This window comes from Equus asinus, chromosome 9 (genome assembly GCF_041296235.1).
Source record: "Equus asinus isolate D_3611 breed Donkey chromosome 9, EquAss-T2T_v2, whole genome shotgun sequence".
NCBI classification, from domain to species: domain Eukaryota; kingdom Metazoa; phylum Chordata; class Mammalia; order Perissodactyla; family Equidae; genus Equus; species Equus asinus.
The window spans coordinates 10,777,767-10,784,855 of record NC_091798.1 but is presented as its reverse complement, the minus strand read 5'-3'; positions in this window follow the sequence as shown (position 1 = coordinate 10,784,855).

The following is a 7,089-nucleotide window of genomic DNA, read 5'->3' as shown; positions in this document are numbered from 1 at the left end:
CCCAGGAACCTCACTATGGATGGGGCTTCAGAGGCTGCCATCTTTGGGGTCAAGTGGCTTTAATGGTGCTCTCTAGAGAGGAGGGCTGTGCTGTGAACTTCTCCCCCAGGAGGGCCTCTAGGCTGGGCTGGCTCTGCACCTCCTGGACCTTGTGTTTGGATGTTCCTTCTTGGGTTTGGTGAGCTACTCTAAGATCTGTTCAATGAAGTCCCCTTTCTGGCTTGTTTAGCCAGAGTCGGGTTCTGTCATCTGCTACCAGAGAACCTTAAGCCAGTGCCATTCATTTCTTACAGCTGCAAGTAAATGATAAAAGATATTACAAAAATTAAAAAGCCTCCATATGCAGCTGTGGTTATGAAACATGTGTCTCTGTAGATGTAACTTGAAAGACCCTATTTAAACATATAATCAAGAAACCTTTTGTGTTAAGATAGCAGTTGGCAGAGTAAAAAAAAGTTCTCAAGTCACTGTGGCAAAATATCATCACTAAAAATCTCAAATGGGGGGGTGACCCTGTGGCTTAGTGGTTAACTTTGGTGTTCTCTGCTTAGGTGGTCCGGGCGTGGACCCACACTACTCATCGGTGGCCATGCTGTGGCAGCATCCCACATACAAAATAGAGGAAGATGGGCACAGATGTTAGCTCAGGGCACATCTTCCTCAGCAAAAAAAAAGACCTCAAATAATCTATCTTATAGATGTAACCATACAAAGTGGCGTATTAACAAAGGTATCCACTGTAGCATCATTTGCAAGACAAAAAAGTTGGAAACAACTTAAGTATCCATCAATAAGGAAGTGGTTAAAGAAATGGTACTTCCATGGACTGAAACAGTGTGTAGTTATAATAAAAAGAATGAAGAGCTCCTTATAAACTGATATGAAGCAATCTCCAAAAATTATTAAATAAAAAAGGCGGGGTGTGGAACAGTGAGGCTAAAATCTACCACTTCTGTAAAAGCGGGGAAAGAAAGAAGAGAACACCACGTGTTTGTTTCTTTATTCACAAGAAATCTCTGCAAGGATGCACTTTGTTATTCTATATCCTTTCGTACTTCGTGAAATTTTTCTAAACATTTTTTAAACTGTTAGATACAACATTCAGACAGAAGGAGGCATTAACACGTGTGCAGTTTTACTTGTAGTCATACAGCAACACCCGCGACTGCCACCCAGGTCAAGAAACATAACATTGCTGGAAAAATCTACAATTGATCAAGACTTCCACCCTCTTTCTGGAGTTTCACACGCTGTAACTCCAGTTAACCGCTCCTGCCTCACTGTTGCCTGCTCTCGTCGTTCTAGCCTCTCCTTCTTTTTCACCCGCAGCTTGCAGTCAATGTTTGCTTACATTTGCCCACATATTTACATCTTTCATTGCTTTTCATTCATCTTCTATCCAGACTTCATGTAATACGCTTATTGCAATTTTTAAATTACTTAATAGCTATTTCTAAAAATCAGCACTTTTAATTTCTAATATGATAAAATGGATAGATATAACCGACCCAAACTAAAGCGCGAGTCCTCAATAATTTTTAAGAAGTGTAAAGGTTTCCTGAGACCAAAATGTCTGAGAACCGCTGGTCTAATAATTCAGGTTTGTGAAATAGTCAAAATCCATTTTCACAAACCTGAATTCCTTGTTTTCTGAAGACAGCGGTCAGGGCCGGGGTCGGGGGGGAAGGTCATGTAATGTGAACGTATTGAAAACAGGACTAAAATTTGAGTAAATTTTGAAAACGTTCTTATTTTGCCTTGTGGATTTGGTTATAATTGAATTTATATTCTAAGTCTTAAAAGGAAAAAATGACTTAGGAGTTGATTAGGACTTGGGGGCGTGTTTTTTCTGATGCTGTTACATCACAGCACGAGCCATCCTTCATTTTCGCTTTCACAGACCTGTCATGAAGACAGCTGGGCTGCAAAGCTTCCTCAATCGTCCCAAGACCACTTTTAATCCCTCAATATGCTGTCATTCTCCTTGGAGCCATTTCTCCTGTCCTCACTGCTTGCTTCTCTCTCTCTTCACTTAACTGTGCCACGTCCTCACTTGCTTGTTGCCTTGGGTGTAAACGGAACAACGCTTTCCTCAGCTTCCAGAAAGCCTGCATCCTTTTTTATTTTTTTAATTTTGGGACTTAATTTTTAAAAATTGTGATAAAATATACATAATATAAAATTTACCATTTTAACCTTTTTTAAGTGTACTAGTTCAGTGGCATTAAGCACATTTACATTCTTGTGCAGCCATCACCACCATCCGCCTCCGGACTCTTTTCATCTTCCCAAAGTGAAACTCCATATCCATTAAACACTAACCCCCCACCCCCCTCCCACAACCCTGGCAACCTCCGTTCTGCTTTCTGTCTCTATGAACTTGACTCCTCTAGGAACCGCATGTGAGCGGAATCATACACTATTTGTCCTTTTGTGTCTGGCTTATTTCACTTAGCATAATGCCTTCAAGGTTCAACCTTGTTGTAGCATGTGTCAGAATGTCCTTCCTTTTTAAGGCTGAATATTATTTCATTGTATGTACATGCTACATTTTGTTTATTCGTTCATCTGTCAATGGACGCTTGGGTTGCTTCCAGCTTTTAGCTACAGTGAATAATGTTGCTGTGAACATTGGTGCACAAATATCAGTTTGAGTCCCTGCTTTTACTTCTTTTGGATATATACCCAGATGCAGAATTGCTGGATCAAATGTTACTCCATGTTTCAGTTTTTGAGGAATTGCCATACTTTTTTCCACAGCGGCTGCACCATTTTACATTCCCACCAGCAGTGCGCAAGGGTTCCAATTTCTCCACATCCTCCCCAACACTTGTTATTTTCTGTTCTTTTGATAATAGCCACCCTACTGGGTGTGAAACGGTGTCTCCTTGTGGTTTTGATTTGCATTTCTCTAATGATTAATGATATCGAGCATCTTTTCATGTGCTTGGCGGCCATCTGTATATCCTCTTGGGAGACATATCTATTCAAGCCCTTTGCCCATTTTTAAAGTGAAATCTTGCGTCTTTTGCGAGATTTATTGTTGCATTTTACAACTGAATGGCCTTATAGAGTTGCACTGTGCTGAGGACCTGCCACATGAGGCTGCTTGGGACAAATACCTCGACTGGACGGCTTCGGTTCTCCTGGGTCACATTTGCAAGAATTCCTTTAAAGAATGTATCTGGATGTGCAATTACTGTTTCAATGGGGCCTTCTTTTTACAGTGGTCTGTTCATTAGTGATTATTTTTATTTTCTCAGGACTTTTATTTTCCCACAAAACCCAGGCCAAGTGATTTGGATGATGAATACTTAGATGAAGAGGACACCGGGGCAGCGTTTTTTTAAATTCCTCTTTTGAAACTCAGACGACTCTCCCTTCCTCTCAAGGCCACTTTCAAGACAGGGCATCTTCTGACTCTAAGAGAACCGAGGCTGAAGTCCCTGGTAGCGGGAGTCACGGCCTCAAACATTCATCCAGGTTCCAGGACAACAGAAGCAGTGTTGCCCGAACACTGGGATCAGCCTGGTTTCCCGGCCTCACCTGCAGGACAGGAGAGGGGCCTGGGAACCGTGTTTCTGAAAAGTTTCTCAGGGTGACCGGCAAGTGCAGGAACCCGAGAATGAATGTAAGGCACTTAGTGGTCAGTGTATAGACCACATCCTGCCAGGAACCGCTTCGGGCACTGAGAACTCCGAACTCCCTGACCTCACGGAGCTTCCTTTGCAGCATCGGAGACAAAGAACAAAAGCGCCATCATTTCTGGGAAGGAGAATGGCGATTTTTCTCTCTCCAGCCTTGACCTCCAGCTCATAGTTTCCAGGCCTCTCGGTGAAAGGGCTTCCACACACTCACTACTCTCTTTATTTATATATATATACTTACGCCTTCCAGCCTTTTATTATGTATGTAACAATAATTAACATTTATTGTATATATAACAATAATTAGCATCTTAGCATGCTGCTAAGCCCGTCACACGCAACATTTCATTTAATAAATGGGCTCAGGCTCTGTGTGTGTTTTGTGGCAGTTTTTTTTAAAAAAATTATTTCATAGAGGTCATATGGGCTTATAACTGTGTAAATTTCAGGTGTACATCATTATATTTCACCTTCTGTACAGACTGCATCGTGCCCACCACCAAGAGCCTAGTTTTTATCCTTCACTGTACACATGTGTCCCTTTACCCATTTTTTCCTCCCCCCAATCCCCTTCCCCTCTGGTAACCACTAATCTGTTCTCCTTGTCCATGTTTGTTTATCTTCCACATATGAGTGAAATCATATGGTATTTGTCTTTCTCAGTCTGACTTATTTTGCTTAACATAATTCCCTCACGGTCCATCCATGTGGTCACAAATGGCATGATTTTGTCATTTTTTATGTCTGAGTAGTATTCTATATATATACACACCACATCTTTATCCATTCATCTGTTGATGGGCACTTATGTTTATATTTTTAAACTTTGATTTTGTTTCTGATGCTCACTGTAGAAGACTTAGCATATAGAGAAATCAGAGTTTATATTTTATACTGTATATAAATCTGAATCATATGCTTTTGAAGTGGTACAATACCAAAAAGACTGTTTCCTTTTAAGTGCAAAACTTGACACTGTGTGAATTGTACTTTCCACTGAATCCTATTGCAAACCAGACTGGGGTTACCTGAGGAAGCCCTCCTGGTGTGAAATTCGAGAGTACCATTGGCCAGGCACATTTTGACGTATTTTCTTCTCACCTCCTCCCGCCTCCAGCCCCGGTTCTGTGTGATGAGGGAGTGAGAGGCACGGGAGTGAGAGAAATGTAAGTTCCCGTTTTCACTTGGGCTCCGACAAGCTGGGTAACTCACAGGATCCACTTCACTTCTGTTTCCTCAGTGTAAGCAGTACCTGGATCTCTCTCACAGAGATGGGCAATGACTTTAAAGGGCTCAGTGCACAGCAAGCTAAATAATATTTGACAGCTGGGAAAATGACGGTTATTAGATGATATAAAATAATCATATGTTATGCATTATAATTTATAAATAAACATGATTTTTTTGACATACTTGGGATCCTCTTGGAAGCACAGTTTTCATCTTGCTTTCTTTCACTTTATTTTTTTTGAGGAAGATTAGCCCTGAGCTAACATCTGCTGCCAATCCTCCTCTTTTTGCTGATGAAGACTGGCCCTGAGCTAACATCTTCCTCTACTTTATATGTGGGACGCCTACCAGAGCATGGCATGCCAAGCGATGCCATGTCTGCACCCAGGATCTGAACCGGCAAACCCCTAGCTGCCGAATTGGAACGTGCGCACTTAACCACTGAGCCACCGGGCCAGCCCCGTTGCTTTCTTTCACTTTAAAAGAGTGGAGCCTCCTTATTCTAAGGCTAAGTCCTGAAACTGAGGACACCACGATTGATTTTGGGGATGCGTTTCAAACTTGTGAAATATAGCATGCTATATACATACACAAAAGAGTACGATAATTTGCAAAATTTAGTTAACTGACTACTTAAGATTTATGCACTTTACTGTGTATAAGTTATATCTCAATGAAAAAGGTAAATAATAAACAAATAAAGAGCATATGTATGTATAGTTTAAAGATAATGCAATGAACTCATGAGTAGCCATCACCCAGACCAAGAAACAGACCATGACCATACCCCACAAGCCCCCACTGAAAGCTCCCCCTAATTGCATCCTCTTTCTCTCCCCCAGAGGCAGCCACCATCTGAATTTTGAGTTAATCATTCACTTGCTTTTCTTTTCAGTTTCGACATCTAGGTGCACATCCTAACTAATACATCATTTCGTTTTGCCCATTTTGACCATTGTGTAAATGGGGTCTCATTGTCTTTATTCTTCAGTGACACTTCTTTTGCTCTCCTTTGAGCAGTGACTCATCTTTGAGATTGATTCCTGTTGACGAGTGTGGCTGAGGCACCTTCATTTTCATGGCTGTATAATATTCCACTGTGTGACTCTCCTGTGACTTATTTACCCATCCATGGTTGATGGGCATTTTGGGGGTTTCCAGTCTATACCATCACCTTCAAGGCTTTTTTGGGCTTAGTTACAAATATCTCTGGGTGCGCATGCACAAGAATATTCCTGGGCTGTGTGCCTAGAAGTGCACTTGCTGGATCCAGGGTAGGCTCCTATTTGACTTTACTGAGCTGTGCCTAACTGTCTTCTCAAGTCTTTGTGTTTGTCACACCTCTTCCAGGGGGAGAGTGCATATCCACGCCTACTCTCCCAATTTCTGGTACTAACCTCTCGAATTTTTGCTGGTCTGGTGGGTAAATTACAGTATCTCATCACGACTTTTTGTTTTGCTGACTAATGAATAGATGGACTATATTTATATAATTTTGGACCCTTTGTGCTTCCTTTTCCATGAAATTCCTGTTCATTTCTCTTGCCTAGCTGCCCCTTTTGGGTAATTGGTACTCAGTCACTCAGTCATTCATTCATCACATTTTACTAGGGATCTACAATTGCCAGGCACTCTTCTAGGTGCTTGGGACACATCAGTGAGCAAAACAGGATATTAAAAGGTAACAAGGGCTAAAGGAAAAAAGATACAGGGGCTTCCAGGAGTATGTGTATGGGGGTGCAATTTTAGATAGGGTAGTCAGGGTGGGCCTCATGACAAGGTGACATTTGAACAAAGACTTGAAACAGATGTGACATTAGCCAGGCAGATATCTGGGGGAGGGTCATTCTGAGCAGAGAGCAGCCAATGCAAAGGCCCTGAAGCAGGAGTGTGCCAGGCTCGCGTGACAAACAGCAAGGGAGCCAGAGAGGCTAGAGAGCAGTGGAGGCAGAATTTTAGGGTTTCATTATATATTCTGGATACTAATGCTTTGTTGGCTATATGCATTGCAAGTATCTTCCTTGTCTTGTCTTTGCACTATGTGGTGTCTTAGTGAGTATGGGTTTTAAATCTTAATGTAGTCAATCTTTTCCTCTAAGGTTTGTGCTTTTGGGTGCCACATTTGAGTAACCTTTTCCTACCATAAGGTCATACAAATATTCTCCTACATTGTCTCCTAAATGTACAGGTTTGCTTCTCGCAGACGAGTCTT